This window comes from Sus scrofa, chromosome 15 (assembly GCF_000003025.6).
Source record: "Sus scrofa isolate TJ Tabasco breed Duroc chromosome 15, Sscrofa11.1, whole genome shotgun sequence".
In the NCBI taxonomy this organism is placed as follows: domain Eukaryota; kingdom Metazoa; phylum Chordata; class Mammalia; order Artiodactyla; family Suidae; genus Sus; species Sus scrofa.
Window position 1 is genome coordinate 26,379,573 of NC_010457.5, and position 27,471 is coordinate 26,407,043.

Here is a 27,471-nt window from a genome sequence, read left to right on the forward strand (position 1 = left end):
TTCAACAAACCCTTGGAAATCAGTTCTTGACACATTTTTTTTAATATATTTTTCTTGTTCACTCTACATTCTCTATTTTTAAAAAAAGAGTTTTTTCTTACAATTAAAGTGGGGTTAGGCATTTTGGGATAGAAGATCACAGAAGTAACATGGATCTCATCATGTATCATCGGTATAAGCCATCAGCAGCACCTGTGCCTGTTGATATTGAACTTGATCACCTGGCTAATGTAGTGCTGTCAGGTTATTCCACTGTAACGTTACCTCCCACCCTCTCCCTGCATTTTTCAGACTTAACTCTTTGAAAGAAGATCTCTATATACAACCCATATTTAAAAAATAGGTAAATTTTTAAACAACTGTTTATTGAGGGTCATTTTGTTTAACTTTGAAATGGTTAGTAATTTTTCTTACTATCTGTTTTTGCTAGTATTTTTACTTTTAATTACTAACTTAATTTCATACTATGGTCAGAAAACATAAATTGGATTATTTCAGTTTCCTGAAATTGCTGAGATTTGCTTTACAATTCCTATAGGAAAATTTTGATAAATGATGTATGCAATCTTAAAAATAATGTATACTCTCTAATAGTTGGATGCAAAGTTCTGTGTATATGAATTACACAGATTTGTTATTCTTGTTCAAATCTTCTAAGTCTTTAGCAAATATTTATCTGCTTATCTTATCAAGGAGGCTATGTTAAAATTATTTTCAGCCTTTTATGGAAAAAAATTAAAAATAAAATAAAGTAGTATTGGATTAGAATCCAAATTTAAAAATAAATATCCATGAATTCATATTGATATAAATAAACAATTGAATAATAAACAAATAGGGGACAAGAGACAAATTTATCATGAAGAATTCCAAATAATTGATGTAGGTATCTCACTCTCAAGGAATGGGAATGTAACAAACATACACAACTGATAAACACTCCCTCAGGCAAGGTTATTACCCATAAGTCATATTTACAGTAAGTACCCTTGATAAGATGTGATGCAAATGCATTTTACTTTGGTAGTCTTCTTCCAGAACATTATAACCCCAGCCTAACCATGAGGAAAAACAACAGCAGCATCTCAACCAAGGAGTTTTCTACACAATACCTGATAAGCTCTGCCCACACTGTCAAGTTCATCTCAAACAAAGAAAATCTGAGAAACAGTCCTAGGCAAGAGAAGCCTGTGAGATAATGACAATCAAATATAATGTAGTAATATGGATAGGCTCTTAGAGCAGAAAATAAGGGGGAAAACTAAGGAAATCTGAATAGAGAATGAACTTCACTTAATAATATATCAATATTTATTCCTTATTTTAATTAAGGGAAGATAGTAATAAGGGAATTGGCAAATGGGGCATTTGGGAGCTTTTCACACTATCATCACAGGTTTTCTGTAAACCTAAAAATGTTCCAAAATTAAGGGGTATTTTGTTTTTGTTTTTTTAAATCTGTTTTTTAGCTGTTCTTCTTCCCAGGATCCCTCTTCTGGAAACTACTTTGTCCGTACCAGAAGTGGGAATGGCACTGCACATGACTTACCTCTGTCTATCCCCTCTCCCTCTGTTAATTGCAAATTTGCATTTGCACCTATGCTGCAGTCATGAGCAGGTGATCAAGAAACACTATGAGGATGTAATTGTTAGATGATTAGGAGAAAGCTGCAACAGATAGGCTGACTGCTCACCTCAAAACTTTCTAATACTTTAAAAGAATAAATCTTTTAATTGTTTAAGCCACTGAATGCTAGTTTTTCTGCTATTCAAAACCAAATTGAATCCTAGTGGATCCAGATACCAGCAATTATTTGCTGAGTGTGTTAATAAACAACATGTTAATATATTTTTTTATTTTATTTTCCCACTGTACAGCAAGGGGGTCAGGTTATCCAAGAAACACTTGACATTATGGATATCACTTAAATTTGTGCAGTTTTCTGCATAGTAGTGAACTGGTTCTGATAGTAGATAATAAATAATGAAGAACATCTTCATTGTCAAGAAAATATATGAAATACATTAGAAAAAGCATGAACCATTGATACTAAGCAAACAAATTATAATCAATAGTTCTATGTCTATGGATAAGGTAATTAGTATCTTCAAATCTTAGCTTCTACATAATGTCAAATTAGGACACTTACTATTTTATGGGAGTTTTTGTGAAATAAAATGATGAAATAATACATATAAAGCAATTATAATGAGAGTCATCAAACAAATGTTTCTCTTTCTCCTTTGTTATAAACCATCTAGTAAAACTTCTCTATTCTTATCAGGCTCACATAAGCTACTGAAAGGTGAAGAGAATGTTAACTTCTTTGTAGTAATAGCAGCTTTTTTGAAAATCAAACACAGCCAATTTTATTCAAATTCTCCAAAATTTATACTCAATATGTTGTTTCTAAAATATTTCACCTTTAAATAATGGCTTTATTATTTCATCTTTCTTTTACAGTTTTTACACTTTCTTTACAGTTCTTCAATAGAATCCAGAGTGCTGAGTTGACTATTAGGAGCCTCCAACCTACTATTATTTAATTTTTTTATTATAGTGACTTAAAATGTTCCACCAATTTTGGCTGTACAGCAAAAATCCAGTGTATGTAAAACCCAGTTATGGATTTACATACATTCTTTTTGTCACATTATCCTCACCATGTTCCATCACAAATGATCAGACATAGTTTCCTGTGCTATACAGTAGGATCTCATTGCTTATCATTCCATATGCAATTGTTTGCATCTACTAGCCCCAAACTCTTCTGATTAAGTTTCTTCTTAATATTCATGAGCAACATCTAGCTTCTGAAAGAAAAGCTTTTGGTCTTTTCAGTCAGTTGCTGGTGGATAGGGTAAGACTGCGTTGTTACCCACAACCACATGACCTGATTTAGAATCAATCTTAGCATCCAGTCTTGCATTTCTAATCAAATTTACAATACATCTTTCAGAAGGATGTGAAAAAAGTCTCAAGTGTGAAAAGATGAGCATTTTTCAATGAAGTCCTCAAGATAAGCCACCAAAAAGAAATCATCCACTAGCACTTGTTCACATTCCCTCAGTTTTTTCTGAGCCCCATCAATGTCAAGATTAACACATAAGCATTCAACAAACTCTGTAATCGGGTTTCTATATGTGTAAGATTTCTGTTGGATCATTTTGACCAGATCTTTCAGCACCTACCAGCATTTTCAAACATCTTTATTATGACTCCTGTGGTCAAATAGCAGAGTGCATGAGAACATATCATCTGAATTGCATTCAGATACTATGGCTGGTAAAGGAAGAGATTAATAATGCCATCACATCCTTTGAGGTGACTGAAGAAAAAAAACAGAGATGGGTGAATAAGCCATGTTCATTGCTGAAGAGACTGAAGTGGATAACTTACAGAATTATTATTTATGGTCTCTTTTAGTTGGTTAAGGTCTTCTATGGCTGCAACCTAATTCTGCATTAAGATTTCAGAAGCCAGTTTTCCCCAGAGTGATCTCAAAGCATTTCTATCTGTTGCTGGAACCAACACTCTAAAGATGTGAACATATTCTTTTTTTTAATTATTGTTATTTCCCCAACACTCTTTTTTTCCCACTGTACAGCATGGGGACCCAGATACACATACATGTATACATAATTTTTCTCCCATATTCATGCTCCCTTTAAGTATCTGGACATATTTCTCAGTGCTACACAGCAGGATCTCATTGCTAATCCATTCCAAAAGCAATAGTTTGCATCCATTATCCCAAGCTCCCAATCCATCCCACTCCCTCCCCTCCCCCTGGGCAACCACAAGTCTATTCTCCAAGTCCGTGATTTTCTTTTCTGTGGAAAGGTGCCTTTGTGCTGTATATTAAATACCAGATATGAGTGATATCATATGGTATTTGTCTTTCTCTTTTCTGACTTATTTCACTCAGTATGAGAGTCTTTAGTTCTATCCTTGTTGCAAGAATTGCTGGGAATTCTGGACAGCTGCATATAAATCAATGAAACTAGACACACCCTCACACCATGCAGGAAAATAAACTCAAAATGGCTGAAAGACTTAAATATAAGACAAGACACCATCAAACTCCTGAAAGAGAATATAGGTGAAACATTATCTGGCATCAACCTTATGAATATTTTCTCAGGTTGGTCTCTCAAAGCAACAGAAATAAAAGCAAAAATAAACCAGTGGGACTAATCAAACTGAGAAGCTTTTGCACATCAAAGGAAACCAAAAAGAAAACAAAAAGACAACTTACAGAATGGGAGAAAATAGTTTCAAATGATGTGACTGACAAGGGCTTAATCTCTAGAATATACAAGCAACTTATAAAGATGTGAAGATATTCTGCTGCTCCAGAATAATTTCCACATGCGTACTAGAATTTTACATACCTGTAGAGTGTATCTAAATATTCCTGCCAAAACCATGCTTGTCTGCCAGGTAATCAAACAGCATCCAACCATCCCTGGTTGGTTTCATTTGCCTAGTAGTTTCTGGATCTTCAAGCATCTTCACAATTAGTTCCATTTCTGCCAGTAGCTGTTTCAGTTGTGCAACAATAGCGATTCTTTTTTTCTCTCAAAGCATGAGAAATATCATCAGAATAAAGGTTTTTGTATACACCCATAGCAAAGTCCATCTTTCACTAAGAAGATCTAATTTCCCTTGTAAGAATTTTTTCATCATATATCTCCTTGACAGAGAGAAACTTAAGCAGTGGAAAGGCTAGATGCCAACCCAAAAAGTGTGCAAAGTAAGTAAAGTCGTGCTCAGCCGTCTTAGCTGAGCAAGAAAAAACAGTAAAAGTAACTTTTTAAACCATGTTCAACATGTCTGTTTCCTTGCTAGGAACATCTGTGCTAGTTATAAAGTATAATTAATCCACAGAACACATTTCTATAATAGATGCTGTTATACTAATTTTTTGTGTGTTAAGAAACTGGATCTTAGAAACACTTGATAACTCTGCAGTGATTTATAGTTAGTAAAATAACAAGTATGAGATTAAATGTCAAAGTTCTATCTTCAAGTCAGGTATTTAGTTTTTTTTTCTTTATTATACCCTAAATATCCTAGTTAGAACTCATATTAAGCTTATGCAGCATTTTTAACTCTTACCTTCCAATTTAGATACATTTTATTTATTTTTCTTATCTGATTGCTGTGGCCAGGACTTCCAATGTTATGTTAAATACAAGTGGCAAGACTGGGCATCCTGGTCTCATTCCTGAATTCAGAGGAAAGGCTTTCAGTTTTTCACTGCTGAATATGACCTTAGCTTTTGGTTTGCTGCAAGTAGTCTTGATTATGTTGAGATATGTTCCCTCTAAACCCTCTTTGATGAGAATTTTTATCATGAATGGATTTTAAATTTCATCAAATGCTTTTTCTGTGTCTATTGAGATGATCCTTTTGTTAATATGATGTATCACACTAACCAATTTGTGAATATTGAACCATATGTGCATTCCTGGAATAAATCCCACTTGATGATGGTATATGATCTGTTTATGTGTTGTTGAATTCAGTTTGCTAATATTTTGTTAAGAATTTTTGCATCTATATTTATCATAGATATGGACCTATAATTTTCTTTTTTTTTTGTAATGTATTTTGGTTTTGTTATCCATGTAATAATGGTGTACTCACAGAATGAGGTTGATAGTGTTCCCCCCCTCCTAAATTCTTTTAGAGTAGTTTGAGAAGGATAAGTATTGGCTCTTCTTTATATGTTTGGGAGAATTCTCTTTGAAGAAGTCCAGTCCTCGATTTTTATTTTGCTAGAGTTTTTTTCTTACAAATTCAATTTTACTACTATTGATCAATCTGTTCAGATTGTCTACTCCTTCTGAAGCTGTATGTTTCCAGAAATTTGTCCATTTTTAACCACCAAATTTACACTTGTGACACTTTTGTGGCCATTTTTGGACATGCGCAGATCCTCAAAATTTTGGTTTTCATCCTACAAGTACCATCCCAGCTGAGATCAAACAGGGCAATGCTGTCTTCCTGCTTCAGCTCTTATCTGTAAACAACTTTCCTTTTTTAAATCTACTTAGTGCCAGGTCCCCCCCCCATTTTTATGCTTTTTGTTTGTGATTTCTCTGTTTAAAATGACCTACCAAAAGTAGTACTTAAGTGCTCTCTTGTGTTCCTAAGTACAAAAAGGTTATGATGTGCTTTCAAGCAGAAACACATTTTTTTTTAAAAAGTACATTTGACAGGTTGATGAACATATGCCTGGAGGCTGGCAGGAAGCCAACCCTGTATTTATCCTAGGGGTAGTAGTTCAGTATTGGTGAATTCAATGTTTGTGGCAAGATGATAGGACAGACTACTGTGAATAATAAGAATCAAAGTTTTCTTCTTCACTTGAATGACACAAGCACCTCACACTTTATGTAAAACACTGAACCCTATCAAGATATTCCTATCCTATAGATCTGAAAACAGTACCATTTTTCTAATAGTTATTTAAACCATAACTATACTACTCTTTTTTGATTTTTCAACATTTTCTGCTTTTCACACCCAATTTGGTACCTAATCCTGTTGGTTCTATCTGCCCAATTTGTATAGACTATGTCCATTCCTCACCAACCTCATGACTACAATCTCTAAACCAAACCCCTGCATTCCCTTCTCTTAACTCCAGGCAAAACAATTCCACCTAAATCAGGTTCTGAAGTTAATGAAATAAATATGTTAATGCTCCTACCTAAATCCTTTTTATATTCCCATACTTTTGAATTAATTCCAAAGTCTCTGAAATGGTTTGTATTTATGTAATGCTTTTGTTCCTCACCCCCTGTCCAGCTACTCTTTAATGCCACTTTCTTTCCTGTTGCCCTCACTTCCCCCACAACAGCCTTGTTAAGATACTGTTACCTCTACTGGGAAGTTCTCACCTAGTGCTCTCTGGGTGGCTAGTACTTTTCCAGTTGTGATCATGTCACACTCTGTAGATAGCTCAGACTGTGCTATTGATAGACTGCATTAAAGATATACAGTCTGTACCTGTCTCTCCACTGGAATGCAAATCCTCATGGCCAACATCCCAATTATCCCTGATTACTCAGCTCCTACCTTAGAGTCTGGCCAGTGATGGCCTCTCACTAAATGTCTATTGAGGGATTCTGCCAAAACACTCAACACAAGTATGGTAAAAATTTCAAAAGTGTATTAAATAACCTGCTTTGGGGGAAAAGGAACCATAAGGGGAGCTGATTTTTTTCTTTTTCAAAGCATGATATTCACTCCCAGACATGCTTCTTGCTTGTTGGTCTTCTAAGCAGATTGCAACCTCTTTGTCTTATTCATCAGTACCAAGACAGGTATGGCAAAAAGTCTATAGCATCAATACTTCCCCCAAGGAAATGTTAAGAGAAGTCAGGTGAGACTGAAAGAAAGACATGAAGACTCTACTGACTAGCAGAACCATCTATGGCAACCAGAGTTTGACCAGAACTGTACTTGAGAGGGTGTCTTTGAAAATCTGAGAAAGTGACAGATGTAAAGGGCTGAACTAAAATTCACCTCCTGGAGTTCCCATTGTGGCATAGCAGAAACAAACCCGACTGGGATCGGCATTGTCATGAGCTGTGGTGTAGGTCTTAGACACAGCTTGGATCTGGCGTGGCTGTGGCTGTGGCTGTGGTATAGGCCAGTGGCTACAGCTCTGATTAGACCCCTAGCCTGGGAACCTACATATGCCGCAGGTGGGGCCATAAAAAGACAGAAGGAAAAAAAATAAAAAATAATTAAAAAAAATCAGCTCCTAAGAAATTAATATCCTTCCTTTGTATAATAACTTCCTAGTTTAAAAAATATTTCCTTGGAATCCCTTAAGTTGGTTTTCCAGGCACAGTGGCTAAATCCTCTAAGTTATATAAAATAGTCCCTCTGTGTGATGGCTCATTTGAGAAATTGTATTCACGTGCTCAAGTAGCTCCCACGACCCCACTCAAAAAGCTAGGCATGGTATTTCTAAATTCACCCCTTTTTCTTTATTAAAGAAAATACATTTCAGTGCAAGTAAATGGCAGTAATGCAATTAGAAAACCTCTCACATTGAAAAAAAATGTATCCCCAAGCTTTGGTACTTAAATAATATTGGTAACAAATTATTTATGATGCAACTCACAATAAATCACCACACACAAGTCTGGCTAGAAAATGAACTGAAGACTGAACAACTATGCAGAGAGCCACCCATCCAATCTTTTTCTCTTAAACACACACACACATACATGCACTCACATATATGCAGACACACGCACACATACACACACTTATTTGATTAACTCTTTTGTACAAGGGCATCATATCAAAACACACTCAGTATAGAGACCATCTTATGGAGATAAAAAAGTAAAAAAATAAACAAAAGTGCTGATAGACATAGGTAGATAGGTAAATAAATATGACATAGTTTTAGTGATAGTTGAAGGGGTTAAGCATTTATTTGCAAACATATCATCTATTCCATTATTCTGTTCATTCATAAAACACAGAAATGATTAGACAGAATGTATAAAAATATCATTTTAAAAGGCAAGGTAAGTTAACTTCATGTTGGAAATCACCCCTCATCTTTTCTGCTGGTTTCTCCAACTCAACTCACCATGAATTTTAGTCCTTTCTGTCCTGATTTATTTATTTATTTATTTACATTTTATGGCCACACCCATGGCATATGGAAGTTCTCAGGCCAGGGATTGAATCCAAGATACAGCTGCAACCTACACCACAGTCACAGCAATGCCAGATCCTTAACCTGCTGTGCCTGGCAAGGGATTGAACTTGCCCCTCCACAGCTACCTGACCCTCTGCAGTAGGATTCTTAACTCTCTGTGCTACAGTAGGAACTCCTCTTTGTGATCCTTTAAATCAAATTCCCAGGAGTTTTTTTTGTCCCCACTTATGGCATGGAGAAGTTCCAAGGGCCAAGAATCAAACCCCAGCCATGCAGCCACAGCAGAGACCTGAGCCACTGCAGTGATAATGATGGCTCCTTAGCCCCTAGGCCACCGGGAAACTCCTCCAATGAATTTTTTCACACCAGTTGAGCAAAGAACATATTACAGAGATATTTTCTTATCATGTACACAGTCATCACAACCATCAGCCCAGCACCTTGCTCTTCCAAGTTGTCCACCAGCCCTGATTTCCTCTGGATTGGTCAGGGGGTAGGGCAGGGAGAGGCTAGTTGAGGAGGCAGCACACGGATGCCCAGGGGAGGCACCACTAGCTGTGTCCACATGGCCATGTGGCCAGTAAAATTTGCCAGAGTAAGATATACTGCCCATGGAAGTTCCACACAGCCACAATGTCTGGACCCCAACACCCCCTACATTAGTCTTCTCCATGTGTGCTGTAGTTTTGGAACAGCTGTGAATGGAAAAAAAAATTATATATGTTAATAATGTGTATATGAAGATTTACATGCCTCGGTTTCCTAAAATTATGTTGTTTTTATATTGTGATATTTATGATATTTAACAGCTTTTAAAATTTGTGAATGTTGGTTTTTTAATTCTAATTTGATATACTCATGTATATATATTTATATAAATAAATGTGTATATATATTTTTAATTAATTTTTATGGCCCCACCTGCAGCATATGAAAGTTCCTATAGTCAAATTTGAGCTGCAGCTACAGCCTACACCACAACTAGAACAATGCCAGATCTGAGCTACCTCTGTGACCTACACTGCAGCTTGCAGCAACACCAGATCCTTAACCCACTGAGGGAGGCCAGGTATCCAACCCACATCCTCCTGGACATTATGTAAGCTCCTTAACCTGCTGAGCCACACAGGAATCCTGTATATTCTTTTAAGAGCTACTTCCTCCTCAGAAAATTAAACCTCTGGCTTCAGAAAGCCTTGGTCCTCCACTGGCTCCCAATGTGTTTGGGTCCCCTAAAGTACTCAGTACCCATTATGACCTAGCTAGGTGAGTGCACTGCTCCCTCTTGGGCATAGACCATATGAAGGAAAGCTCCTCTGGACCCTGCAGAGTTCCTTTGCCTGCCTTCTTGCTCCATCTGCTTTCTATCTCCTATTTTGGCTAAGCTGAGTGTAGGTTGTGGTCACCTTTCTCCTGTTAGGTCAGAATTACTGCCCCTCTGTTCCTGGTGTTCAATTTGGGCCTCTGTGAACAATGTGGGTGTCCTTTGGAACTGGTTGAAATGTGAAATCTCAAACCCTACTGGGTAATAATCTGCATTCTGAAAACAACCCAGGTGAGGCAGGTACACCGTTTGAGCTTAAGTGCTGCTCCTGATAATGTGCGCTCAACCATTTGATATATGCCAACACTTGCCCCATGTCAGTAAATATTCAAACTATTTCATATCTTTGATTCTCAGTTTTATAGTTGATCATGTGAAATATTTGTTTATATTCTAGTTACTTGGTGAATAAAATTAGTAATAATTGTTAAAATGTATTCCCATAGGTTGAACCCTATGGGATTTCCATTTCTAAAAATCTGTTGTGGTAAAATACACACAACATAAAATGCACCATCTTAACCATTGTAATGAGTATAGTTCAGTTATGTTAAATGCATTCATGGGAGTTCCCATCATGGCGCAGTGGTTAACAAATCTGACTAGGAACCATGAGGTTGCAGGTTCGATCCCTGGCCTTGCTCAGTGGGTTAAGGATCCAGCGTTGTCGTGAGCTGTGGTGTAGATTGCAGACGCGGCTCCGATCCCACGTTGCTGTGGCTCTGATATAGGCCAGCGGCTGCAGCTCCAATTCGACCCCTAGCGTGGGAACCTCCATATGCCGCAGGAGTGGCCCAAGAAATGGCAAAAAGACAAAAAAAAAAAAAAATGCATTCATGATGTTGTGCAACCATGACTATCATCTCTTTTTACCCTGCCAACTGAAACTCTATATCCAATGAAAAATACCTTTCATCCTCCTTACCCAGGCCCTGGTAACCACAAATTTTTCTGTCTCTATGATTTTGACTTCTCTAAGTACTACATATGAGCAGAATCACACTTTGTCTTTTTGTGACTGGCTTATTTTACTTAGCATAATATGTTCAGGATTCATTTATCTTGTAATGTATGTCAGAATTTCCTTCCTTTTTAAGTATGAATAATTTTCCATTATATGTAAATATTCCATTTAAACAACATGGGTTTGGACTGCATGGGCCCACTTATATGCCGATTTTTTTTCCAATAAATATACAGTCAGTTCTCCTAATATATGAGTTTTGCCTCTATGGCAACTAAGCCATTTTATACTAAAGACTTGAGCATCTGCAGATTTTGGTATGTGCTGGGCCTCCTGAAATCAGTATCCCATGGATATGGAGGGATGACTTATCTGCCACATTTTGCTTATCTGTTAATTTTTCAAAGGATACTAGGGTTGCTTTCATGTTTCAGCTGTTGTGAATAACACTGCTATGAACATAGGTGTGCAAATACCTCTTTCAATTCTTTTAGGCATATATTCAGAAGAGGAATTACTAAATCATATGATAATTCTATTTTTTAATGGAATTGACATACTATTTTCCATTAAGGCTTAACATTTTACATTCCCACTAACAGTGCACAAGGGGTCCAACTTCTCTGCATTCTCAGGCCTATTTGTTTTAAATGATCAATAGATAGATATAGATAGAGAGTAGCCATTCTAATGGGTGTGAGGTGGTATCTCACTGTAGTTTTGATTTGCATTTCTCTAATAAGTAGTGACGTTGAGCGTTTTTTCATGTGCTTATTAACCATTATATATCTCTTTGGATAAATGTCTATTCAAATCCTTTGCCCATTTTTTTTAATAGAGTAGCATTTTTTTGTTGCTAAGTTTTAGTTTTACATATATTCTGGATATTAGTATCTCATTAGGTTTATGATTTGCATTTCTCCCCAAATTTGAATCACATTATAGCATCTCTACAGTTTCAAGTAATTTAATAACTCAGCCTTACTCCCTTTGCATCCTCAACTAAACCTTGTAGAAAACTATCAGTCATGAAGTAAGTATGAGATTAAATTTAACTTATCTGGGCTGGCAGGATAGTACTGTAGAATCATATCCATTTACCAAGGTCTTGTGGCTTACCAATTCCTCTCTATTTATGTGCATCATGGTAAAGGTAATTAATAAGTCAGAATGTCTTTCTCAGTGAAGATGCAACTTTAGCTTTGGCATATGGGTCATTAAAAATGTTACTAATTTCCATTTTGATTCTTTCAATTTAACTGGCAGTAATAAATTGAAGTCTGATTTTATGTTCATATGGAGGCTCAAGTGAGTCTTATATTTGAAATATTAAGTATACTTAGAAATTTAATGTAGGAAGGTTGCCTTCCAGTAACTCCTTTCGAAAATGGAGATTCAATAGTTTTGAATAACTCTTAAGTTTGGGGTTTGGAATGTCTTTCTTTCTCTATCACTATTCTGTCTTTCATCTCTCAGGCCATATTTCAATTGAAAACCATTCCTTAGTCATAGCTAGCTAGCGATACATACACATACACTGAATATGTACATACATATAAGCTTATGTGTACTGAATATATTATTGTCAAGTGCCTAAAATTATTCAATAAGTAAAGGCCTCACCAATGTAGATGCAAAATATAAACATAGTGTCTTTAATTGGCATGCATTTGTGTGGAAATTATTTTATATGTTTTATATATATGTATGTGTATGTTATATATATATGTGTAGATCTCTCTCTCTATATATATATATATATAGAGAGAGAGAGAGAGATCTACAATATCTCTCTCTCTATATATATCTCTCTCTCTAGAGAGAGAATTGAAAATAGCCTCTGAATATTCAGGTTCAGATTTGGCTTATATATGAGAAATGCTTACTCTCAGCCAAGTCCCACATTAGCTCACCAGCCTGTTCCCTCAGCATATCCATGTTTTTGACTGAAAGTCTTGATATGGATCATCTGATAATCCCCTTTTTGTTTATATTTTTAATACTATCACAATACATAAATATAATAACATTGCCTAAAGGTAAAAAAATCCATATTTTGGAAACCTAGGCATTTATTTCTAGTATAATCCTTTGAGAAAATTATTGATAGCATGAATACACAAAACTTGACCATAGCATAGTTCTGGCCCAGCATGTTTTTCAGATAATGTCAAATTTGAAAGACCCATGGGGAGATCTTTGCTGCAGCTTCTGATATAAAATATCAAAAACTTTCCTAAGACCTTTCCTCTGGTCCGTCTCTAGATTATAGCATCCCATATATTGAAATCAGAGCTGTGCAAATCAAAGAAAAGTATACCCTCTATGTATTTTTAAGAGGTATGAGATCTGTCAAAGAAAGTTTTTAAGACCTTTGCTTGCATAAATCATGTTCAGTAAAATTCAACAGATGTTCAGTAAAATTTTGTATAAATTCAGTAAAACTGCAATGTCTTCGAAGTGCTTGGAAAAACAATTAATTCTATTACAATTAATTTTTTTTCTTCTTTATGTCAAGTAACTGTCCTCAGTTTGAGGTATAACTTCCAGCACCATTTTATGAGACCTAATTACACTTTTTGGTTGAGTACAACACAAATATTGAGATTTTGCTCTTTTTTTGACCATGCCTGTGGTATGCAAAAGTTCCTAGAGCAGGGATTGAACCTGTGCTTCAGAAGTGATCTAAGCCACTGCAATGACAAAACCAGATCTTAACCCACTGCACCACCAGTGAAATCCTCGAATACTATGCTTTTGAGGATCAGAATAAATCAAGCTTTAGAGCATGCTGAGGTATATTTCAGCACTTTTTATACAAAAGGACTTACTAAATTAATAAGGTAAATTAATAAGGTATGAAAAACAGTAAAAAAGATTTATCTAAGGTAGGAAACCACAACAAAACTTACAAAACAATTTCCATGCAAATACATGCCAATTAAATACACTGTGTTTACATGAGGTTTTGGGAGTGATCCCTGGTCTTGCTCAGTGGGTTAAGGATCCGGTATTGCCACGAGCTGTGGTGTAGGTCACAGACACAGCTTGGATCTGGCATTGCTGTGGCTCTGGTGTAGGATGGAGGCTACAGCTCCAATTAGACCCCTAGCCTGGGAATCTCCATATGCCATGGGTGCTGCCCTGAAAAGACAAATAAATAAATAAACAAATAAATAAATACACTGTGTTTATATTTTGCAGCAATATTTGTGAGGGCTTGGAGTTCCTGTCATGGCTCAGTGGTTGATGAATCCAACTAGGAACCATGAGGTTGCGGGTTCGATCCCTGGCCTTGCTCAGTGGGTTAAGGATCCGGCACTGCCGTGAGCTGTGGTGTAGGTCACAGACATAGCTTAGATCTGGCATTGCTGTGGCTCTGGTGTAGGATGGAGGCCACAGTTCCAATTAGACCCCTAGCTGGGAACCTCCGTATGCCACAGGAGCAGCCCTAGAAATGGCAAAAAGACAAAAAAAAAAAAAAAATTGTGAGGCCTTTGCTTATTGAACAATTTTAGGCACTAGACAATAGAAATGTGCTTAGAAATAATAAAATTATATTTATTTGACAATATTTGATGATTCAAAGTAAACATTATTCCATACTTATTTTAAATAGTTAAACATTTATGTATATTAACACATTCCCCCCAAAATACATTTTCATGCCAGTATCATAAGATATGGTGCTTAAAAATAAATAAAACACCTCAAAAATATAGGAAGAGAATGCTTAAAAACATTCTTTCATAATGGAAAAGCAAGACATTTTTATCTAACTCATGGATGCTTATTTTTGTATGGATTTCATGAAAAGATCTAGGTTAGCCTGGAATTTTACTAAGGCCAAGCCTCCTTAGGTCCAAGTAGCCTCTACCAGAAAGCAGGTCTTCTCAGAAATGGAAAGCCTCAATGTCCATTCAGTGGTACGTGCAGGCAGTGTTTACAAATCAGTCTGGGAAGGTTTGGACAAGCTGCCCAGGGCTAAGTGTTAGAGGAACCATGTGGTGAATGTTGCGTAAAAGTCAGAGGAAAGCTATGTTGTTGATGGTACTGTCATTCCTCTTGTATTTTACTCTTCTTCCATGGAGAAGAAAAGAAAACAACTTAGGAACTCTGGAAAGTTATTTGATTGACTTTATAGGAAGGGCTATGTCACAGGTTTCTCCTGAGAATGCCAGGACATTTAAATAAGACCATCTTTCACTGAGGGAGAGACATTACATTCCACCATGTGTGTGACATAGAGGACAGAGGGCAGGAATGTCACCATCACCTTCTTACTTCAGCAGAGTAAAGGAAAGCCGCACAAGATCAATTCTGGAAGCCTGATTGGAGAATTAAAGCTTCAGACTGCCAGAAGACCACAGGAATATTTGGGGCAGCTTCTCTTAGTGTTAAAAAAAAAAATTAACTGCATAAATCTGAAGATCAAATTGGCCTTACCCAACAGCTCATGAACCAGGCAGCATCCTGTTTAGTCCAGCTCCAAAGCGCTACAGAAAAAGAAAGGTTTTAAAAGCAGAAGAGTTGTAAATAAGGTCATAGACAAGAGAAAGGGTTATTTCTGGGAAGGTCACCTTCCTTCACCATTGCTGGCCAAGACTGACTATGTAAAATGACATTCCAAACAGAGGCTGAAACTGCAGTCACATCTGCATCAAGTATTGCTTTGGTAACGTGGGTTTAGCATCAGTGACTCCATTTGAAGTCTATTGTTTGTTTGGTTTTTTAACACTAATTTATAACATTTTTGGAGGGTGAAATTATTAACGCTGTTACATATGCAAAGGCAAGAGAGAGAACTCAGTCTGGTCAAACAAGTTTGGAGGTCCTAGCCTAAGATAACCTTTTAAGGTTTCAGAACACCAATAATCAGATTAAAGATCTAGCAATCAGACAGAAAATAGGCTTGTTTAAATTTGTATGTCTGGCATGTCTTAAATTTAGAATCTCTGACTTTGTGTAACTCAGACTGTCTTAAATTTGGTATCTCTGACTTTGTGTAACCCAGCATGTCTTAATTTGGTATCTCTGACTTTGAATATGTTTAATCTTAAATATACGATTTGGGGACCTATGTTTTGGGGAAACCTAGTTTTTTAAGAGCTGCTTCACTTGAAAAATATGTGTTAGAATAAGCCTGCAAACAAAAATAAACCCTGATCTAAGGTTATTAAATAAATTTAAGAAATTGTTGGTGTTCCCATCATGGCGCAGTGGTTAACAAATCCGACTGGGAACCATGAGGTTGCGGGTTTATTCCCTGGCCTTGCTTGGTGGGTTAAGGATCTGGCATTGCCGTGAGCTGTGGTGTAGGTCACAGACACGGCTCAGATCCCACATAGCTGTGGCTGTGGCGTGGGCTGGTGCTATAGCTCTGATTAGACCCCTAGCTTGGGAACCTCCATATGCCATAGGAGCAGCTCAAGAAAAGGCAAAAAGAAAAAAAAAGAAAAAAAAGAAACAGTTAACTGCTAAGTTTGCATTACATTAAAGGAGTGTGATAAATTACATACTTTAATATTTATTTTTTTTCTATATTTTTTAAACATGGTAGAATAGAATCACCATTTGGGACAACTAGTCATGGACAGTCTAACTATAGTTAAGATATTGGGTAACAATATTTTACTAGAACAGCACATCTAGGAGACAGATTCTGAAATGCTAGCCTTACAATAATAATTTATATGATTAAAATATTTACAAAGCATTATGACCTTTGCAGTTTTGAAACTGTTCTGAAATAATATGCCCAGCCCAAAATAATATTTAACCACTGTGTTCAACCAAAGCAAGACAACAAATTCTCATTATTTGTTAAATTGAATAGTATAAGAGGTTCCACTTTCACAATACTACAAAGAAGATTAGATCTGAGAAAATTGCTCTGCCACAGAGCCTAGTGATTTGGACAACTCTCTTTAATCACTGGGTCTTGTCTCCTGTGCAGATGGGAAGATAAAGTGATGCCTGGAGAATTGGAGGTGACTGAAGTAGGGATTTTCAATTATCCCTTCAGTTTCCATGTTCTTCCAAGATGGGAAAGAGGCAAGAATGGACATGGCTGTTATTTCAAATATGGAAACTGAGGGCAAAAAACAATTTTTTTTTGTCTTTTTGTCTACAAAAAAGAAGTGTAGTCAGACTCTCTTTCTTTAAGATTTTTTTCCAGCTATCCATTCATTCTAATAGCCATTCATTTCTTACATTCGGTAGAAAGGGAATTCTTTAAAAAATTATTTAACCACCCGTACAGTCTAAATACATTTAATGGGACAATCCTAATAAAGGTCACTGGATATGCAGTGTTACAGAAAGCATGACCTCCCAGAAGCAGCTGCTGGGTGAGAAACCCCAATTAGAAAGAAAACAGATATATACACACATATATATATTATATATATATATATATATAATACACACTCACATATAACATATGCATTTATTTATATGTATACATATAGGCAGACACACACAGAAACAGAGAAAAGCATAAATTAAAAAACAACAAGAAGTTCCCTCGTGGCTCAGTGGGTTAAGGATCTGGTGTTTTCTCTGCTGTGGTACAGGTTCAGTCCCTGGCCTGGGAACTTCCACATGCCATGGGCATGGCCAAAAACAGACAAAAAAGCATTAAAAAAAAAAAAAAAAAAAAACAGAGAAAGTTTACAAGTTTGTAAGTGGAATGATGCTCTTATCCCACCCACTGGATTTTAGTTCCTCTTGCGGCAGCCCTCACTATATGCCTTGTATCTACTTAGCTCCAACCACCCAGGACGAGAAGAGCCCTTGCAATAGGATAGATGACTAAAACACAATACCTTCGAGTTGATTACTTGATTTTACAACATGACTTTGAATTTTTATCACTCACACGTGTTCATTCATTCACTTATTTATAATTCATCATTCCATTCATTTGCAATTCACTCTGCTTAGATACTAAACTGCAGAACAAAGTTAAAACAATGAGAAGGTTGAAGCCCTCACAGTCATCAAGGTTCTGCTCTTGATTGCTTTTGTTATCTCTGCTAGCAAGAAGGCTGCAAGGAGATGCCCACGTGGGTAGCAGGCCTGGGGAATCAATATGCCTTGTTATCATTTATTCCCAGCTGCACTGCAGCCATTGCCCCAGCTGCCAAGCACTTTACCCTCCTGGGAGATGCCCAGAGAGGTTAATTAGTTTACAGCTGGCCATAATTAGGATCAAAAGGTGGCAAGAAGGAACTCTTAAGCATCCTGACAGAAAGCATATGCAGAGGTAAAGCTGTCAGCCTGAGCAAATTCCAGTGTTTTAACTATAAATTAGACATTTAAATTTTGGAAGTTTTACATAAGTCTTTATTTCTTTGGGACAAATGCCCAGAACTGCTATTGCTGGGTCCTATTGTAGTAGTATGTTTAGTTTTCTGTGCAACTGCCAGTTTTGCAAAGCAGCTGTAACATTTTACCTTCCCACCGACAATGTATTAGTGATTGTTTCTTCACATACTTCGTTTGTTTTAACACCTTTTTAAAAGTTTTATTTTGGCCATTCTTACAGGCGTTTGGTTATATCTCATTATACTTTCAATTTGCATTTCTTTAATAGCTAATTATGTTGAATATTTTTTTCTTGTGTTTATTTGCCATCTGTACAACCTCATTGGTAAAATGGCATTTTAGGTCCCTCTGCACATCTTCTAGTTAGACTTTTTTTTTTTAAACTGGAGTTTGTATTAAGAATTCATTATGGGAGTTCCTGTTGTGGTTCAGCAGGTTAAGAACCCAACTAGATGCAGGTTTGATCCCTGGCCTACTCCATGGGTTAAGGATCTGGGATTGCTGTGAGCTATGATATAGATCACAAATATGGTTCAGATCTGCATTGCTGTGGTGTAGGCCGGCAGCTGCAGCTCTGATTTGACCCCTAGCCTGGCAACGTTCATATGCTGCAGGTGCATCCATAAAAAGAAAAAAAAGAAGACTGTAAAAAGTACTTAAAAAAAAAAAGTTCATTATGTATTCTAGATTCTAGTGTTTTGTTGTATTCATGGTTTGTAAATATGTTCTCCCAGTCTATAGCTGGTCTTTTTCTCTCTTAATACAGTCTTACACAAAGGTTAATTTTAAGATTTATGCAACAAAATATAAATTTTCCTTGTATGAATCATAGCTTTTGGCATCGAATTTTTGTATAGCCCTAGATCCAGAAGATTGTCCCCTGTTTTTCCTGTGTTTTTTTTGTTCTTTTCAACATTTTTATGCATTTAACACTTAATTCCATGATTCATTGTGTACTCAATTTTGAAAGAAGCACGGGATTTAAAAAAAAAGTTTGGAAGGAGTTCCCTTTGTTACTCAGTGGGTTAAGGGTTAGGGTGTGGCCATAAAAAAAAAAAAATGGATGTTGTATATGGGAATACCAAGGGAAGATGTAATTATGAAGGGTAAGGGCCTCCTGGGAATGTGACAGTCTTGGGTGGTAGTGGCATCAAGAAGGAGACACCCAGGCACTCAGGTGGCCATGACCACCCCTGAAACTGGTGCTGTCAAAAGGGAAAGGGGTGGTTTCTCTGGACAGTGTCCAGGGCTTCAAATCCCAGTCTCTTCATGACCAAAAAGGATCTCAGGGGGATCACAATAAGAAAGAAAGACTGGGGACAGTTCATTCATAGCAACGATCACAGTGGCTACCACCCCTTTATCATTCACCATGCGCCCAGCACTTAATATTTCATTTAATCTCCACAGCAATCATGAAAAATGGAGGTCGCTGACACCATTATACAGATGTCAGAAATAAGATGACAAAAGGAGAGCTCACTTACTCTAAATCAAATCCTCATCAGTGGATAAACTAAATTCAGACACATGAGTTTCAGTGACTATTCATTTAACTCATCTAGCTGTTTTCCAGAAATTTGGGGCACCAGCAGAGAAAGGAAAATGAATATCTTGAGAGAAAATTCCACCAGTTTATGCTGAGTCTCTCACAAAGGCCAGTGATCTAAGTAAACAACACTTTGCTCCAAGAGTTTCTTCAGTTGGCAACCCAAACTATAGCAAAATACAAATCCCAGAGCTGGGAAAGGAAATACCCTAGATATGCCCTTAGTCATATTTCCTCATCTCATTCACGTAGATCTAACCCCTTCACAACACCTTCCCTCACTACCATTTATAAAAGCACCTCAGGCCTCTTTATCTCCCCCCCATTTCAAAAATTTCTTTGAAGTTCCCATTGTGGCTCAGCGGAAACAAATCTGAAGAGTATCCACGAGGATGTGGGTTTTATTCCTGGCCTTGCTCAATGGTTCAGGGATCTGGTGTTGCCATAAGCTATGGTGTAGATCACAAATATGGCTCGGATTCTGCATTGCTGTGTCTACGGCGTAGGCCAGCAGCTGCAGCTCTGATTTGACCCCTAGCCTGGGAACTTCCAAATGCCTCAACTCTGGGCCCAAAAAGCAAGTCTTCCAAAGCAATGTAAGCTCCATGAATGAAGATCTGAATGTTTTGTTTACCACTCTACCCCTAGCGCCTAGGACTGTGCCTGGAGCAGAGAAGCAACTCAACACATACTTTTCAATAAATTATTTTGTGAATGGCTTAATGGATGGATGAATGATGACGAAACTTCTAATAAATGGGGAAAAAGTCTCCCAGAAGTTAAGTAATTTGCACAAGTTTCATCCTTAGTAAATCTAGAACAAGAACTGCATCCTCACCAACAACCAGGAACCAGGTCTCCACACCTCCTCCCAAGAACCATGTGGCAGTTGCCAACCTCCGTGCAGTGAAGGAGTTCACTGCATTTTTCTGATATCCCACAACATGACTCAAATGAACAAATTAAGAGTGAGTCATGATGATCCCGTATTGAAATCATTGAGCTCCTCAGAAGCTATGCCAGGTTAATACAAGAATCGATTCATAGACTTAAATGAAAATAGTCATACCAGAGGCCATTATATTAGCTCTTGGAATCCATTTACCAATATGCATCAAAGCTCTTTAATATGTTCTGAATCTGGATGTGCTGATTTCACATCTGGAAATATATTCTAAAGCATTCTTATACAATAAGATAGAGGTATATGCTAATTCATAACCATGAATTTTTTTATGAAGAATGTAAGTGCCAAATAATTCTTACATCAGTGTAATATCTTAATGGCACAAGAAAATTCTTACATGATAAATTAATTGATTAAAAGTAACTGTATATATAATACACTGCCACATATTACATATGAAATACTGTACAATGTAGTATTAATGGTGACTGTGTGTGTCAGATTCATGTTTTATAGAAAAATGTCTTTTTTATTAATATCCAAGTTTTTAATGCATATGTTTTATATAAAATTTGCAGATAAAGCAGAATGAGACAAAAGCAAAACTAAATAAATTCACAAAAATTTCTTCTTATCTAATCCATTATTAGTTATTTTCACTCCATAGGTCACTGATTTGATGAAGACAACCAAGTATGAATTATCTTGTAAAATTAGCAAATATGATTAAGAACCAACGCACAACCATGGTAAGCCCTTGCTGTAGACTGAATGCTTTTGCCCCCTCAAATTTATATGTTGAAACCTAATCCCCAAAGTGATAGTGTTTGGAGGTGAGAACTTGAAGAGGTTATCAGGTTATGAGAATGGAGCCCTCAGGGTGGGTATTTTATAAAAGAGGCTTTAGAGAAATACATATAAATTGACTTATAGAATGACTGAAAATCTTATAGGTAAGTGAATGCATTTCCTAAACGTCTACTTTTTTGGGTGTGTGCATCACCGCTCTTTTTAAATTGAATTTTTATTTTATATTAAAGTATAGTTGATTTGCAATGTTGGGTTAGTTTAAGGTGTACAGCAAAGTTATTCACATATATATATATATAATATGAATATGTATATGAGAAATATATACATATATATCACTCTTTTGAACTGTTTTTCTCTGACTACAGTGTTAGATGTGTCAGTGATGCTCCAAGATGGGCAGAGGAATACAGAGATAAATAAGGCAGATTTCCTGCCCTCAAGGACTTGATAGTGTAGTGGGGGAGTCAGACAAGAAAGCAGTTATAGAAGGAGGCAGATGCTCTGATCATAAGACTCTATCGATGAAGTGGCACCCAATGTAATTGAGATGAATTAAGGAAGTCTTCCTAGAAGAGGAGGCAGTTGAGCTGAGATTTAAAAGTCATCTTGACACTGGTATGAAAACTAGTAAAACTGATAGAGGGAATCTCTGGCAAAAAAATGTCTAGTGGAGGTTTTGTTAGAATTATTCCTCAGAATTTAAAATTTTTTATGCTTTTAAAATGCACATTTGAATTAAATTTCCAAAACTTGAATGCTAGTATTTAGAAAATGCAATTGATGTGATTTAATTGTCCAGTATCCTGTGACCTAAATTAGCTTATTAGTTGTATTGGTTCTTTGTCAATTGTTATGTATCTTTATGAACACATTCATGTTATCTGAAAATAAAGAAACTTTTCCCCTTCAATTATTTGTCCTATTATTTTTAACTTGTATCTTATTACAGCAGAACCTTCAGGACAAATGTAAAATAAAGTATTAAGAGCAGATATTCTTGCATTTATTCTGATCAATAAGGCAAAATATTTAATGTTGCACTATTATTCAGCATGGTGTTAGATGTAAGTTTCTGCAGATGCTCTTCATCGCATTAAGGAAAGCCTCTTCTATTTTTAATTTTTGAAAAGTTTTGTTGTAATAAGGTGCTGGCTTTTATCAAATGTCTTTTTTTGTACTTACTGACATGCTTATATGACATTTTTCTTTTAATCACTAATGCAGAATATTAAATTGTTTGATTTTTGAAATTGAAACTCTTGCATTCTTGGAGTAAGTCCTGCTTGGTTATTACATATTATCATTTCTATAAATACTTTGACTTGATTTGTAATATATTAATTTAAATTATTTTCATCTATATTAATGAAGAATATTGACCTGAATTTTTCTTATGTTATATTTTTGTGGTAATTTAGTGCTAATTTTTTGCTGGCCTCAAACATTTTGGAAATTTTACCTTTTTGTCTATTTTCTCAAAGAATTTATATAGAATTAATGGTATTCTTTCCTTAAATATTTGGTAGAATTTTTCAGTGACTATATAATCTGGGAGTTTTCTGTTGGAATAGTTTGAAACTACAAGTTCAATGTCTTTAATAGATGCAGGACTACTTAGTTTATTTCTTCTCTAGCGAGTTTGGTATGTATACATCAAGAAATGGTCAATTTCATCTAAGTTGTCAAACTGTATGATTTTTGAGAAGACAGGCTGAAAATGATTTTTGATTTTCTAATGTAGGTTGGCCCTGTGAATTGCTTTTAACAAATAGGATATGGCAAAAAGGAAAAGTTCCAGTCCCATGATTAGGTGAGATGGTATAAGACTTGCTAGCTGACTCATCTTTAGCTGACTCCCTTGACAGCTTTGAAGAAGTCCTTCAACTACAGGAGAAGAAAACTACCAATAATCACATGAATGATAAAGGGGCTGCCTCCCTTTATAAAACATTGATAAAGTCAGTCTTGGCTGACTCCTTAATTTCAGCTTCATAAAACTGCACGCAGAAGACCCAGCTAAACTTTGTGAAGTCAACCTAACCCTCCTGTACCTCTGACCTAAAGTAACTGAAATAAAATAAGTATCTTGTTAAGCTGCTAATTTTGTGATGCAACATAGGCAATTTATACATCTGCTAAATTCACTTAATATTTCTAGTAGATTTTAAATAAATTTCTTAGTCTTTACTCGAATAATGTATTAGCTGTGAATGGAGCTTCATTTCTTGTCTTGCAATATGAGTACCTTTATTTATAAAATTGGTTATAACCTCTAATGCTAAAAAGTAGCAAGAATGTTTACTCTTATACCTGACATTAATATAAAATCATGATTTTAGTTGGTAGATATTTTTAACATATGTCAATTTTTATGAGGTTGAAGAACATCCCTTCTTTCCAAAACATTAATTTTTGTGTCATGAATGTGTGTTGATTTTGTTAATTGTTGTTTTCTACCTATTTTAATATAATCATATGATTTTTCTTTTTTAATCTCTTAATGTGGTGGCTTGTTTTTAAATTGGCCTTGAATCCCTCAGCTTAACTCTACTAAATTATAATGAATTTTTTGTTACATATATTCATGGGTTTGAACTGCTAATATTTGGCTAATTTTTTTCTTCTGTATGTGAAATATGTCTCTAAATTTCTTATATACTATCCAGTTTTCATATATATATCTGTATATATGAAATATATAAGCTTGATATCAAGGTATTACTGATCCCGTTAAATGCAATCAAAAGTGTTGCATTTTTTCTGTATTATGAATGAAATTTCGGGGAAATTTGTTTTACTGTTTCTCTGACTCTTAACAATATGAAGTATTCTAATCCATGGACATAGTATTTCTGTTCATTTATTTAGATTTCCTTTAATTTCTTTCTACAATGATATATGATATTTAGTACACAAGACTTGCACTTCTTTTATTAAATATATTTCTAAATAAGTTTTGACACTATTGCAAAAGGAATTCCTAATTTTATTTTTAGGCTGTTAATTGCTGTTATATAGATATAGAGTTAATTTTGTATATTGATCTTGCATTTTGGCACCAGGATTAATTCATTTATTAGGTCTAATGTTTCTTTGTACTTAGAATTTTTTATTGTTTACAGATTATGTCACTTGCAAATAGTTAACTTACTTTTTTTTTTTACAATCTAAATCATTTTCAAAATCATTTTTCTTGCCTAATTACTATGCATAGAACCTCCAGGACTGTGTTGAATAGAAGCAGTGAGAGTTGATACCTTGTTTCTGACATATATGGATAAAATATTTTGACTTAGACCACTAAATATAATATTGTCTGTGAGTCTTTCATAGAGGTCTTTTATCAATTTGATCAAGTTTTTCTTCTATTTTTAGTTTATTGAATTTCAATTTTGTCAAATGATTTTTTTCATCTATTTGACAATTATGGTATTATCTTTGTCCTTTATTATACTGATATAATTTGTGATGTTGACTGATTTTTAGATGTTAAACCAACATTGCATACTTGAGGTAAAGCCTACTTGATTACATTGTGTATCTTTTTTAACATGCTGCCTGGATTATGTTTGCTACTGTTTTGTAGAATATTTTTGCATCTACATTTATAGGGAATATTGATCTGTAGTTTTCTTACACTTTTGTGGATTTGATAACAGAATTATACTGTTTTATAGACTGAGTTGTGATGTGTATCCTCTTTTTCCAATTTTTGGAACTATTTGTGAAAATTGCCATTGATTCACCTTTGAATTTGGTAGAAATTACCAAAAAAAATCATCTGAGTCTGGAGAGTTTTAAAATAGTCAATTCAGGAGTTCCCAGTGTTGTCCAATAGGATTGGCAGTGTCTTGGGAGCACAGTGGGCTAAGGCTCCATTGTTGCCACAGATGTGGCTTAGGTGGCAATTATGGCTATGATTGATTCCTGGCCAGGGAACTCCATATGGCAATTAATTAAATTGCCAATTTAATCTTCTTATTTGTTATATATCAATTTAGATTTTCTATTTCTTTGCGTGTAAGTTTTTATAGCTGTGCCTTTCTAGGAATGTGTATGGTTAATCACAGTTATTGTTAGACAATTTAAGATCTTAGATTAGCATTATGTGCTTTATAGCAGGTCTTATAATTTTCTATTTCTTTAGTCACTTGAAAAGTTTTACTTTATAATATTTGATACAATTAAATTATATACATATATATAATTTCTCTTTAGTCAGATTTACCTATTCCATAAGGACAACAATCGTAAGTTATTTTTGTAATTCCTTCAGCTTACTTAATACCTGTTATAATATAGATTTTCAATTAACTATGGGTACTGTTATCTTCATCACCACCATCATTACCATTATCATCGACATCATCATCCGCAGAAGCTCATTATACAGGTTAAAGACTACACAGTGTGACCTTAAGGAGTTACTGTATAGGCTCTAGATAGCAAATGCATTTTATTTCACTACCACACATAATTAGCTGATAGCAGCTACCTGTGTCGCCAAAACTTGAAGTATTGAATTTTACCTCAATAGAGAATAGCGCTATGCCTCATTAGAGAGGTCCACGATGCCTAATGATGAATAGTATAGACTCCAATGCCTTGTATTTGTTGATGTGGTCTAAATGTGGAGACACTAAGGTGTGAATGAAACTAGAAACTCACCACCACTGCAATAATACCATGCCAGGAGTAAGAGCACCAAACTTCATGATACATGTAAGACATTTGTAAAACCATGCTTTTCCTACAGTTATATTTTTTCTTCAGTCAAGTCCAACCTCATTAACAATACTCATCACCATCACAACATGAAAACTCCATAACTGTTTCTGGAAAAATGACTCCAGTGTTAATGATACCTGCACCAACTTCTTATAACTCTCCCTTTTCAAGTAATTGCAACATTAATTTTGATTATTTGAATTTAGTGAAAAGTATATTAGGTCTAACTTGGAGAACATTATTGGTTTCTGCAGTTAAGGAGGGAATAGAAATATGTGTTTGAATTTTAGCTGTAGGGATTGTGATCTATTTCAAGCTTCATTTTGTATAACTGCCCTGGGATAAACACACTAATGCACTTCTTTTTAACCAACATCAAACGATTGCCTTCTTTCGTTTTTCTCTCTCTCATTATTTATAGCTCTTAATTCTGTCAGTCTTTCTTACTTTAGAAAAAAAATTCACATTGCTTGGCACAAGACAATAATAGTTAAGTTTTCCTCTTCAACTTCAGCATTCCTAATTCGATTTCTTACCATTTACTCAAGAAGTGCCAGGAACCAAAATATCATATTATAATGAAGCACACTGTATGGAAATTCAGCATGAAGTCATCAGGAATGAAGAGAATAGTGAAGGCTTAAAAAAGGAGTATCCCATTAAAATATGATAAATCCATCAGTCACCACATCATCATTACAAGCTTGCATGAGGAGAAAAAAGGAACCTTCAGATTAATATACTGTTGAGCTGAATCTTTGACTTTTTCTAGTATCATCCATGCAGCTTATTTACTTTCTTCCTCTCACTAGGGCCAAATCACTTCCCCAGGAGACTACCATGTGGAGATGTCTCATTATTTTCAGAGAGAACTCAGCATTGGCAAAATACACTAAGATAAAGGTATGCTGTCATACTGAACTTAATCTGAAAACATGATCTCTTTACTAATGAAAATAATGGATTTAATTTTGATATTCAAGAATCACAGACCACTACTAGGAAGCCATATATTAATTAGCAGGTGAAAAGTGTTTATGGACCTGTAAGCATGTGTATATTTATTAACATGTATGCATTGCCATTTACCACAGAGATGTGTACTTTAGAGAAAAATAAAACCAGTTTTATTAAAGACCAATGTCTACTCTCCTAACT

General features: G+C 35.5%; 1 pseudogene; it reads right to left on the minus strand.

The window, feature by feature from the left end:
- LOC100518808 overlaps positions 495 to 27,471 on the minus strand; it is a 32,949-nt pseudogene continuing 5,972 nt past the window's right edge.